Genomic DNA, 13,944 nt, shown 5'->3' with positions numbered 1-13,944 from the left:
ATGTACATACATGTATAGAAGGTTGAGGTTGAGCAGATGTCTTCCTTGATCACTTTCCACCCTAGAGATCAAGTTCTGAACCTAGAACTCTATTCCAGCTAATCTGGCTAGCCGACTTGTTCTGTTATAACTTGTACTGGGATTGCAGTCAGGCTGCCACACCCAACTGACCTTCCACGCAGGTTCTGGGGATCCAGGCTCCAGCCCTTACATTTACTTAGTCACCTCACCATCCCTCTTTGGTCTGAGGAACATCTGATTAACTCTTCTAAGATCTGGTAGAATTCAGCACTTAATCTGTCTGTTGCCCTTAGATGGAGGATGTTCCTTATTCTTGCTACCTATAACCCCTTAGTATTTCCTAGCCTCATCCGGGGATCCTCAGTCTGCCAATGAAATGACCCCACCAAGGCTATTAATCCCTGTTGTACAGCCCTCTTCTCTAGGCTTCAGAGCCATTTACAGTGCTTCGTGTCATCCCCCTCCTCAGCACATTCTGCTTGGTGCCCTAATATCTGAGTAAACACCAGGAAACACCAGCCTTAGAGCTCCTAGACCTCTTCAGCATTCTCTACTCTGATCCATGCCCACAAAGAAAGCAGGGAGGGATTTTTATTTTCTGGCAGAGCTTCCTGCCTCTCCTATACTGTCCTCCAACTGCGACCTTCCTGTGTCGGCCTCCTAAGTGATGGAATCACAGGCCAGTGCCACCACACCAGCTTTCACCAGCTTTCACCTGCACTCTTTTTTTTTTTTTTTTCCCCAGAGCTGGGGACCGAACCCAGGGCCTTGAGCTTGCTAGGCAAGCACTGTACCACTGAGCTAAATCCCCAACCCCCACTAGGTTCTTTAATACTTTGACTTTTAGTTTATTCAAGTGTTGCCATATCCTTCTTTAACCAGCCTGTTACTCATAGCTATTGAGCTATTTTAAAATCTCTTTGACCTTATTTCTCCAATTTGTGAAGCCCCATTTTGGAAGATCCCTTAGAGAGTTTAAAAACTTTTGAGTCAAGAAATAACACTTGGGGCTGGAGAGATGGCTCAGCACTTAAGAGCACTGACTGCTCTTCCAGAGGTCCTGAGTTCAATTCCCAGCAACTATGTATTAGCTCACAACCATTTGTAACGGGATCCGATGCCCTCCTGTGTGTATGAAGACAGTGACACTGTACTCATATCATAGCATATATAAATCTTTAAAAAACAAATAACACTTAAGCTACAATGTGCCACCTGGAAAGTGAGTGCCTCAGTTCAAACACGTCCCTGAAGTCCTAGAAGCAGAGCATCTGTTTCTCCATGCCTTGTCTAGTCCTTTGTATATCCCTTTGTATATCCCTCCTTCCTCCCTCCTGGTGGGCCTTGCTATCTTCCTCTTTCTCTTTGCTTTTCCTTCTTATTATATAAATATGCTGTAGAATGCCTTTCCCTCCCCCTCCCACCCTTGCTTTATTTCCTAGGTAGATCTATGCATCTATACAACAGGGTTTTTTTTGTTTGTTTTTGTTTTTTGAGACAGGATTTCTGTGTGTAGTCCTGACTGTCTGGAACTCACTCTGTAGAACAGGCTGACCTCAGACTCACAGATATCCCTGCCTCTGCCTCCCAAGTGCTGGGATTAAAGGTCTGCTCTACCATCACCACCACTGCCCAGCTGTACACAACAGTTTAGAAAGAGTATATTCTCGGACTGGAGAAATGGCTTAGAGGAGCACTGGCTACTCTTTGAGAGGACACGGGTTTAATTCCTAGCACCCACATGGTGGCTCACAGCATCTCTAACTACATACAGTTTAGGGAATCTGATGCCCTCTCCTAGCCTCTGCAGGCATTGGGCACACAAGTGGTACATAGATAAACATGTACACAAAACACCCATACACATAAAATTAAAAAAAAAAATAAAAGAAACCAGGTAGTGGTGGCAGTCTTGAAAGGGGTGGGGGGTGTGGATAAAAAGGATCAATTCTGGGGCTGGGGATTTAGCTCAGTGGTAGAGCGCTTACCTAGGAAGCGCAAGGCCCTGGGTTCGATCCCCAGCTCCGAAAAAAAGAACCAAAAAAAAAAAAAAAAAAAAAGGATCAATTCTCCTTTGTCTGTCCCGATCACCTGTGATGTCTTTACGCACACCCCCCCATGCTCCTACCATACCCTCTTCACTGGAACTTAATGACACTTACTAGCTTTCAAATGCTTTAGAAAACTTTCCCTTGCTTTCTCTTCTTACCCTTCTGTGTCTTGTGAGATTGTTGACTGTATCTTCCTTCTCAAAGACTTGTTTTACTTTTTCTGTAAAGGCTCTCCCTCTTTTAGAGCCTTGCATCCTCGATTGATCTTTATTCTGTCCAAGGATCTTTGCACTATTTTTCCTTAATCTATGAGTGGTCTCATTTTCTGGGGCCAATTGCCGTGTTGATTTTCATGGCATCACATGATCTGCAGTCTTGGTCTTAACTCCAGATGTTTGCAGATGTCCATCTCTGTTGTCATGTGCCAACCTGACATGGAGTTAGTCTTCATGAGCAGTAGGGTGCTTATTCCTTATATTGCTTTACTCCTTCTGTTCGTAACTGGTACCACCATTTACATATTGATTAATACTGGAAACAGACTCCTTATTCATCTTCCACATCTAATTAGTAACTGAGTAGTTAGAACTTTGATTTCCACGATGTATTTAAAATGTTTTCTTATGTATATACTTGTTTTTGTGATTTATTACATAACTTCTAAAGTATTGGGGCTATATAGATGGCTTAGGAGTTAAGAGCCAAATACTACTCTTGCAGAGAACTTGGGGTCAGTCATCAGTATCCACAGGGTGGCTCACAAAACACCTTCAACTTCAGCAGACATGTGCAACAGACATGTGTGTATATTTACACAGGCACTTGCTCTCTCTCCCTCTCTCCCTCTCTCTCTCTCTCTCTCTCTCTCTCTCTCACACACACACACACACACACACACACACACACACACACACACACACACACACACACAGAGCACCAATCTATTGCTGCTTTCTTCCTTTCTCATACTATCCAAGTTGTTTTCCGGCCCATTTAAGTTTGTTATCATCATCCTAACTTTTTATATACCTTTAGGTTCCTTTATACACCTAGATTTTTCTTATAGCCTATTTTCCTACAAATTATTCATTTCAGTAAGACTGAATTACTTAGCATTCTCCCATTATGACTAGTTCTAACATACTAGTTCAAATATGGTGCTCCCTCACTGAAGTATCACTCCTCTCTTTAATGACAGTGACAGTCTTCTCCATGAAATGCCAACTTGACAGCCTACTGGCTGATCTTTTCACCATGTAGAGGAAGTTGTGGAAGCAATGTTTTGTGTGTGTGTGTGTGTGTGTGTGTGTGATCTATAATCATAGTCCATTCTGCTACAGAAGAAGAATATTCTCAGTAAGTATGTGTTTAAATGAGTTGATACGTGGAGAGAAAATAACAAAAAGTTAGAGACTTACCTTCTCCCTCCAGTGAAATGACATGGTACTCTTTTAGAGAGAGGGTCTCAGTATGTACTCTTGGCTGGTCTGAACTTTTTGTATAGATCAGGCTGTCCTTGACCTCAGATCAACCTTCTCAGCCTCTCATTTTGCTAGGATTAAAGGTATGCATTACCACACCTGGCAACAAGTCTGTGTTTATGGGCTTTTAAAATTTATTTATTATGTATATCAAGGTTTTGTCTGTCTGTAGTTCTGTACCAAATGTGTACCTGGTATCTGAAGAGGCTAGGAGAATGTGTTGAATTAAAAGATGACTGTGATCTGCCATGAAGGTTCTGGAAACTAAAACTAGAAGACCAGCACATATTCTTATTTATTTATTTATTTATTTATTTATTTATTTATTTATTTATTTATTGGATATTTTATGTACTTACATTTCAAATGTTATCCTTTTTCCTGGTTTTCCCTCCGGAACCCTCCTATCTGATCCCCCCTCCCCCTGCTTCTATGAGGGTGGTCCCCCTCCCACCTCACCGCTCTGTCATTCCCCTACACTGGGGAATCAAGCCTTCACAGGACCAAGGGTGCCTCTTCCTATTGATGTCCAACAAGGCCATCTCTGCCACATATGCGGCTGGAGTCATGGGTCGCTCCATGTGTACTCTTTGTTTGGTGGTTTAGTTTTTGGAAGCTCTGGGGGGGGGGGTCTGGTTGGTTGATATTGTTGTTCTTCCTATGGAGTTGTAAACCCTTTCAGCTACTTCAGTCCTTTCTTTAACTCCTCCATTGGGGTCCCTGTACTCAGTCATGAGCATCTGCTTCTGTATTTGTCAGGCTCTGGCAGAGTGTCTCAGGAGGCAGCTATATCAGGCTCCTGTCAGCAAGCACTTCTTAGCATCCTCAATAGTGTCTGGGTTTGGTGACTGCATGTGGGATGGATCCCCAGGTGGGGCAGTCTTTGGATGGCCTTTCCTTCAGTCTCTGCTCCACACTTTGCCCTTTATTTTCTTTAGACAGGAGCAACTTTGGGTTAAAATTTTGAGAAGGGTGGGTGACCCAATCTCCCAACCAGGGGCCTTGCTTAACCTCTGGATATGGTCTCTACAGATTCTTCCTCCCCTGCTGGGCAATTCTTCCTGCTTCAGCTTCCCAAATGCTGGGGTTACAGTTTTAAGCCACCACAGCTAGCCTTAGCTTTTTGAAAAAAGAAAGTTTCCCTTTCTCAGACCCAAGTTGGCCTTGATCCTCCTTCTTCTGCCTCCAAAGTGCTAAGACCCTGTGGGCTCATGGAGGACACAGTATTACAAAGAAGTTGATTTATCTCTCACCTGTCACTGAATCTCGTGAGGGGCAGAAATTTGAATTTATTTAAGATTGACTTCTCACCTAACCCTCCATAGCCTACGAAGGTATTGCTGATGGAAGTGTATTAAATTTAATTCTGCATTGCCAGAGGTGCTGAAGATTGCCCTTATCTTAGCGAAGTGGAATTGACACAATAGCATACCTATCTTTATGTGTGACTCATCCACCTGTGATGTGTGTCAGGTTTGCAGAATCAACCTCCTTAGGGTTCATGATTAGAAGCTAGGGAAATGAGTAAGCCTCTGCGAGACTGACAGAAGGGAAAACTTGCTCAGCTGCACTCGCGTCATGGTTAAGGACTATACCAAAGACTCAGATTAGTGATGTCATTGATGAGGACTTCAAATGTAAGAAATGAAAAGTAAAAACTTTTCTTGGGGGAGAGACGGCTCAGTGGGTAAGAGTGTATGCTCTTGCAGAGGTCCTGGGCTCAGTTCTCAACACTTACAGGTTGCTTACAGACTGTCTTTAACTCTGGTTCCAGGGGATCAGATGCCCTTTTCTGATATCCATTGGTACCAAGCACACACTTGGCATACGTAACATATAGGCAGAGAAGATAGTCATACACCTAAATATAAGATATGTACATTTATAAAAAGGTTTTTTCTAAATTATATTTAAAAAGAGAAGATGGGAGGTTTGCACCAAGTTTGTACCAAGTTTGATATAGTAGGCAAAATATATAGAAACTCTGTATCTAACAATTACAGAGACATGTTCTAGGACTAATCTAAATTTGGTTATAGGATAATAACCAGAAAAATGCATATTTAACTTTTCCTTATCAAAATGAAACTTTAAAAATACAGATGACATTTTAGTTTGATGCTTTAATTTCTCAGTCATGGGCTGGAGAGATGGCTCAGTGGTGAAGAGCACTGACTGCTCTTCCAGAGGTCCTGAGTTCAAATCCCAGCAACCACATGGTGGCTCACAACCATCTGTAACGGGATCTGATGCCCTCTTCTGGTGTGTCTGAAGACAGCTACAGTGTACTTATATATAATAAATAAATAAATCTTAAAAAAATGTTGTCAGTAATGAAAATTATTTAAAAGCTTTTCATTAACTGTTAGAGGACTTGAGTATTTCTGTCTTCAGTTTTTAAAACTTGTTTTTAATATTCATTTTTAATCAAAGTTGAATCAAAGCTGTTTGTCTTTTTAATAATTCATTTCTGTAAGCCATCAGCTGAACTGGAGTAGATTCAAAGCATAAAAGAACCAGAACTCAGTGAAGACACTAGAGTTTATTATGCAGAGAAAGAAATGACCTTAACAGAGCAGTATATAGCTTATTTTAACTCTTGAACGTATTTATATAGGAATGAAACTATTCTGTATTAAGTCCAAATCAAGGAATTAGGTTCATGAGTAAACAGGATAACATTGGATTCTAGTTTTATAGACAGTGAACTGTTAACCACTACATTCATTGTTGTGTTATTCATACAGAGTGTAGATTCTTTGCAGGTTCTTCCTAGAGAACATTTCTGAGTATGTGGAAAGCTTCACTAGAGATCTGGAAACAGTTGATTTATACTCTTTGTGTTTTTTGGGGATTGAAGCGAGGACTTGGTGCATGCTTGGCAGGTTACATCTCTATCCCTTTTGTACTGTTTCTCTTTTGAGACAGCATTCTGCTAAGTTGCACAGGCTGGCCCTTGAACCAGCATGTAAGCCTAGGCAAGAAACCAGTCTTAAACTTTAGATACTCTTGCCTCGGCCTCCGAACTGACTGGAAGTACAGGTCTACCTCATTGTATCTCACCATTATTTGTCCATTTGTCCCCTCCTCTCCCCCTCCATCTCTTGATTCCTTATCAAGTGCAGCCTTCCTCCTTACCCTTTCCAGACTGAAGTTTCCATCCCCCAGTAAGGAGTTGTTTGGGTTATGTTTTGTTTGTTTTTGGGTGCCAGAAGTCATGCTGGGCTGAGGACTTCTGGGTTGGTTTCATTTCCTAGCTGTTGTGAATGGTTCATAATAGTATATACATGGATGTGCAACTGTCTGTAGCATGTTGACATAGATTTCTTTGCCCAAGCTTTTGAAAAATTGTGGGGTCTTTTTGTTCTTTTGTTGTTTGTTAACTATTTAATTAAGATTTTATATATTAGCTTCCATTTTTCATTCATTCATAGCTAGGGTGTTCCAGTTTTCTTTTGCTATTTATGGATAATAGAATAACAAAGGGAGTATTGAAAACACCATTACACTGCCCTGTTACATGCCTTTAATCCCATTACTCAGGCAGAGGTAAGTGGATCTTTTGAGTTCAAGGTTCTGTGAGTTAAAGGCTAGCCTGTTCTACATAGCAGGTTCCAAGACAGCCAGAGATACACAACAAAGAGATCTTGTCTCAAAAACCAACCAACCAAAACACTTCCCTCTACTTACTCTTCTCAGTCACTGACTAATTCAGTGTGACTGCCCTTGGGGTTGTTTAAAAGGCATGGAAAGGTGATAATGTCCCTAAAGGAAAGACCTTGTGTAACAAGTGAGCTAGAGTGAGCCCTATACTGTTAGAGTAGACTTGCTGTATGTGAAGACCTGGTTTTCACTGAGTACTGATATGTAGAAAAGGCTGGGAATATATAGCTTAGAAATAGAGTGCTTGCCCAGTTATAAAGATAGGTTTGAATTTGACAGCCATATCCATATGTTGATTAGCCTTCTTTAATGAGACATTCTTTTAACATTTTTACTTGTATGTGCATGCATCTGTGTTGGGGTGGGTAGGCATGAACATGTATGGACACTTGTCTTTGGAGCTCAGAGTGTTGCTGCACCTGAGACTAGAGTTGTAGGCTGTTGTGCGCTACCCATTGTGGATACTGGGAACCAAACTCATGTCCTCTGCAAGAGGACATGCCCTTAACCACTGAGCCATGTCTTCAACCTCACTGAGAAGTGTTAAGAGCAATGTTGGCACCAGGCATACTTAGCTTTAATTGTTCAAGTTCATTCTTTACTACAAGGAAATAGGGCTCCTTGGATGAAATGCTGATCTCTGGGGCTGGAACAACGTGTAATCCCTTAGACAGGTACAGTAACAAAAGCTTGTGTTCCTAGCACTCAGGAGTCAAAAGCAGGACAATTGTGAGCTGAAGGGCAGCTTGAACAACACTGCTAGGCTCTGTTTCACAAAGGGGCTCAAAAAGGGCCTGGATATGATGGCACATGCCTTTAATCACAGCACTCAGGACACAGACAGGCAGATCTCAGAGCTAGCCAGAGCTACAAAGTAGGTCCCTGTCTTAAAATAAAACAAAACAAAACAAATAAAAGGAAGAAAGAAGGGAGAGTTTAGAATGTCTCAAATTTCTGTAAAGTACAGACATGACTTAAACAAGTAAAAACTGATAGGAGTATGTCATGAAGATACCTAAGCCAGTCTGATAGCCACTGGCCAACTTCAGAATAATTTGAACATTTACATAATGATTTTATTACCTATTAAATAAATAAGTACTTAAATGCAAGGAAGAGATAGTAATTGTCCAGAAGAAATGAACGGGAGAAAATTCAGGATCTAAGGCTGTTGAAGATGTCTTAAGAAGAGACCAAAAGCATAAATTATATATAGTTTTTAGAAATTGTAATAGGTGTGTGTGTCTGTCTGTCTGTCTTTGCTACTTACAACCTCTAGTACTTGCGAGACCAGGACAGGAGAATGCTCTGAGTTCTCTATTCATCTGGGCTTCAGAGAGAAAGACCTTGTTCAGAAAAATAAGACTAGTTATTGAATGGTACTGCTTGCCTTCAATCCAACACTTGGGCGGCTAAGGCAGGGGATGCTATGAGTTCATAGCCAACCTGATTACATAGGGAGTTCCAGACAAGTTACAAATACATAGTGAGACCTCCTCTCAAAATAAAAAGGAGTAAGTGGACATTTAAAAGTCTTGGAGAATGAGATGAATACAGATTGACTAGGGATATATTTGAAATAGACTGACTAGAAAGTTGACAGAAGGTATGAATACATAAGGCAGATAAATATGAACAAGAAAAACACCATTAACTATTAGAAATACTTGTACATACCTACTAAACAGAGGACATACTACCCCAGGATTACAGAGAACCTTGATCTCCTAAGTGGCTGATAGGAATGGTATAGCTATACCCTCTGAACCCCCCTCCTCCCCCCAGTCAGGTTTTCTCTTTGTAGGCTAGGCTGGCCTTGAACTCAGAGGTCTGCCTGCCTCTGTCTTCCAAATGCTAGGATTAAAGGCATATGGCACCATACCCAATGATACGAGTATTCTTCACACACCTGAATTTATACTTCTGTGACCTAGCAGTTAGATTTTTTTTAGCATTTATCTCAGAGAAATGAAAACCCTATTCATGCACAGATGTGTAAATGAATATTCATAATGGCTTTATTTGTAATGAGTTCAAATTGGGAACAACTCAAATGTCTTTCAGTAATAGGTGATTAGTAAGTTTATATTGTTGGATATTGCTAACCAATAAAAAGGAACAAACCATACACACACACACACACACACACACACACACACACACACACACACAATGGGTAGATTTCAGAGAATTCAGATTGAGAGTAAAAAAAAAATCCAGTGTCAAGAGATTACATACATTTATTTTTAAATATAATTTTAAAAATTTTATTATTGCCTGTGGGTATATATGTCACAGCACAAGAGTGTGTTGTTGTAAAAAAAAAAAGTATGGCTGTCTTTTACCTCACTTGGTTCAGCACCGCGGTGCCCCAAGATATCTGCTGGATATCTTAATTCTCAGTCAGCAAAGCGTCTCACCTGCTCTGCTCCATCCCCTATCACACTGCCAAAGGCCTCTCTCTGAGCCATCAGCAATCTCTCTACCTACCTAGTTCCCAAGGCAGGTCTCCATGCCAGAAACACACATCCCAACTCGGTGGTGGCCCAGACCAGCCACCCCACACTCCCTTACACTTAAGTCTACACATGAAAGAACACACAACACAATAACTTTTGACCCAATTGATAAGATATAATTGCTCACATAAACATACAAAGCCCAGTGCACATTCATCTATTGAAAACATTTGTAACAACCTGTAAAGGAACAGCGTGGAATCTTAACGTCACCGCCATATTGTCCTGCCACGGCTTCTCTCCCTCTCCCTCCTGTCTCTTCCTCTTTCCGTTCCAGCCTCCTCCTCTTCCTTCAAACTTTTCTCCCGCCCATCCTTCCTTGTCCAATGACAGGCCTCCTTCTATCTTGTACCTGCCTCACCTGTGACATCATCCCACAAGGGCAGACATCAAAGGACAATTTCTGGGATTTGGTTCTACAAACTTAGGCTGTTAGGCTTCCATGGTGAGCACTTTAAATAGTAGCTATTTTACTAGCCCCTTTGTAACTTATTTTCAAGGCAGGGTTTCTCTGTGTAGACCTAAAATTCAACTCTGTAGACCTGACTGGCATCAAATTCAGAGATCTACCTGTTTCTGCCTCTGCAGTGCTGGCAGCGCCTTCGTCCAGTTGACTTTTTGTTTTTCTTCTAAGTGCTTGATTGTCCTAGAACTTGCTGTGTGGACCACCAGCCTCTCCTTAGACTCATAGACATTGACCTGCCTCTGCCTCAAGTGCTAGGACTAAAGGTGTGTGCCTTTCAGTAGCGGAGACTGTGTTTAGTAATGGAGTTAGAGATGGGGTGAGAGAAATGTGAAATAGCACACAGTACCTTCTGTGATGTAATAGTTTTATACTACATACATAGTTACATGCATATATGAAGAATTATACACACGTAAATGAATGCCTGTAATGTTGTTGTAAAAATATAATAATAAAAAAGAGTAGTTGTCGTTTACCCCGCTAGGTCCGCACCGCGGTGTCCCAAGATATCTGCTAGATATCTTGGCGGACACACATCTCAGCCACACACTTTCTTACACTCAAACCCTCACATAAAAGAACATACAACACAATAATCCTTAACCCAATTGGTAAGATATAATTGCCCATTTAAACATACAAAGCCCGGTACCATCCATCCCTTGAGAACATTAATAACCTGTAAATACACAGAGCAGAATCTTAACATCACCCGCCATGGCTTCTCACCGTCTCCTCTTCCTGTCTTTCCTTTCTGTTCTAGTCTCCTCCTCTTCCTTCAAACTTCTCTCCCGCCCATCCTTCTTTCTCCTCCAATGACAGGCCTCCTTCTATCCTATACCTGCCCCTTACCTGTACTTTACAAATTCAATGGCAAGGTTCTGGTGAAGTCAACTGATTCCTGAATACATGACTAGGCTGCTGTCCTAGGGGCAGTGGAATTAGCATCAAAATACAGATAACTTCCTGACAAACCACAACACTGTAAAAATGCGAGAATTACAGTAAAGTGTAAATTGGACCAATATCATGTTAATAGTTTATTAAAGTTGGTCCTGGGTAGCCAGGACGAAAGGTGGGACTTAGTGGTGACTAACGGTCCTGGACTACCGCAAGCTTCATTTTAAAGGCAAATCATAATGGGTTGGGGGCCTGAGGGAATGTTTCCTCCTTGCTGACTAAGTGACCTAGAATCTTGTCCTAAGGTAGAATTTTGAGCAGGCCCCTGTAGAAGCTACATTTCATTGTCTGGGAAGCTCTGCTGTAGAACTTGTACTGGATGGTGCAGCTGAAGTGCTCATGGAGAGTGCTCTGAGTGGGGAGAGCATGGCCTGTCCTTCAGAGCTACCTGTATTCAGAATTTGGGGGAATTAAAAATGAAGGTGAATGAAGTGGAATTTCAAATTACTCAAAGACTTAGATAAAATAGGAATGTCAAAGATTTTGTACTTGTCATTGGAATGTTAAGGGTGATTCTTTGGTAAAAATAATAAAGACCGAGCAGTCATTTCACTCCATCTTTTCCTTCTCGTGCTCTCTTTTCTTTTGCAGCAGTCTGCTTAACATAGGGTGTGATTGCAAGCATGTGGCTTCTGGAAGAGGAACATAGTACTAAACTGAAATTGGATGTGATTCTTCTGTTTAACACAAACATGTAGGCTATTTTATTTGTGGGTTTAAGATAGTCTAACATTGGTCAGGAGTTGCTGAGGCTGGGATGACTTTGAACTTGTGGTATTCTTGCTGGGATGACAGGCCTATCTGTCATCATCCGGGTTAGGAGGGACTAGGGAGTTAATGCCTAGTCGTCTGGTGTTCCTGGCCAGCACTCTGTCTGTTTAGCTACATCCCAAGCACTAGTACTCTAGTCAAAATAATGGAATTGCCTTATTCATGGGCCCTGGTGAAGTCATAATCCTCCCTAAACAATACATAGAAATAGGGTGCCAATGATTGAACATGACCTTAAGGAAACTCTGTCTAGGCCTTTCTTCTCTTCTTCTAAGTCGATCACACAAATGATTGGAATTGTCCAATTGCTGTCTGTAGCAGCGAACTGTTTTGTGTGATTGAAATCCTTTAGTTCAAATCCCTCTAGTCTGAAAAGAATGATGACATTACTTCCCAATATCAGCAAAATGGACATGATAGTGTACCATCTACTTTATAAAGTTATGAGGATTGAGGTGGTGACAGCCTAGTAAGATGTGACAGTGTCTGGCATGTCATAATCACTAACAGTGCATTTTGGTAGTTCAAATCGGTTGTATGGTCAGTGAGAAGCGATTTATAAGTGTGTTGGTTTTTTTTATAAGTAAACAGTTGAAATGTTCAGACTTCCGTGCTAGATTTATATTTCGTCTCTATTAAAATGATAGTGGTTATGGTACTTAGATTTAGCTCTGTCTTTTCATAAGACTCCTTGCTCAGTTTATGAAAAAAATTATATTTTATATCAGTTTTTCAAGTTGAATAGTGTTGACATAACTATAAGATGTGCTGAGTTCTTATTAGGGAAGTACCCCAAGTAGAGATTAGGAAAATGTAAGGAGAAAAAATAACTAATAATACTGTATCAGTAGAATTGTCCTGACTTTGCTCAGCTTGTGAGTTTGTAATGGGTTTCTGCCATGATGAACATGAACTTCCCCTCTATTTGACATGTGACACTCTCCAGCAGCAGAGGCATTTGGATAGTGATGAATTGGGTGAACACTACAGAGTTCTTTTTCAGTTGGTTGTGAATGCCAAAAGAGGAAGTTTCTGTGTACGTCAGCCACAGGCTGAGCGAGTCATTTCTTGAGAGCTGAAATAATTTCTCAGAAGATACTGAGGGTAGGAGGCAAAGAGACTTCATCAGAAATGGGTGGGCTTCATTTTTATCCAATTTTTAAGTTACAGTACTGTTAGATATTGAATTTTATGATTCACTAATTCAGTCAGTGATAACAGTTAAGAACAAATAATATCCTACAGAATAATAAAACGTGTTCCTTCCTCACGGTGCTGCTGCTGGTACTGTTCTCAGTGGAGACGTGTGAGAGCCTGCGAAGTGTGGTTCCTTCTCTTTCCTCTATTGTTTAAAAGATGGGTGGGCAAGGGGCAGAGAGACAGAGACAGGGGCAGAGATGTGTGCATGAACTGTAGCCATAGAATGTTGAGCAAGACTGTGGACTTCCCAACTCATGTGCCATTTTGGTGATCTCACTTTAGAGAGTCTGGAGAAAAAAAACGGAAGAGGAGAAAGCATGTGATTTTTTTTTTTTTTTTCTAACTGTGAAGTCAAATGTTTCCGTGTTAGAAATAAACAATTCAGGACGCCAAAGAGCAGGTAAGGGCTCTTGGTGCCCTTTTAAAAGGTCTCAAGTTCCCTGCATCTGGCAGATTAAAGCTCCAGATACTTTAGTTCCAGGAATCTGAAGCCCTCTTTTGGCCTTTAAAAGCACCCACATACTCATACATGATTCACACCCCCACATACATACATGTAATGAAAAAATAAATCTTTAGTGTTAGCCGGTCCCAAATCTGTAAACTGTTTTAATATTTTTTAAAGATTTAAATTTAAATTAAATATTAAAACAGTTCACAGATTTGGAACTGGCTAACACTACTGGGTCAGGGAAAAGAAGCAGTTAACCCCCAGGTTGTCGGGGAACCTGCATGTTTATTCAGACTGAGCATGTGTAAGCGATTCCTGGTAAGTGAAAAGGCAGGGTCCTTTGTCTTTGTTGTTTGGAAAT

At 41.1% G+C, this 13,944-nt stretch overlaps 1 protein-coding gene across 3 annotated transcripts in view; it reads left to right on the top strand.

Moving 5' to 3' along the window:
- The window catches only part of Ptpn2 (protein tyrosine phosphatase, non-receptor type 2), a 65,682-nt gene that overhangs the window by 16,567 nt on the left and 35,171 nt on the right, over positions 1–13,944 (top strand). The gene's annotated exons all lie outside the window — the stretch shown is intronic.

Source organism: Rattus norvegicus, chromosome 18 (assembly GCF_036323735.1).
Source record: "Rattus norvegicus strain BN/NHsdMcwi chromosome 18, GRCr8, whole genome shotgun sequence".
Taxonomy (NCBI): Eukaryota; Metazoa; Chordata; class Mammalia; order Rodentia; family Muridae; genus Rattus; species Rattus norvegicus.
This window is presented reverse-complemented; position numbering and strand designations above follow the sequence as displayed.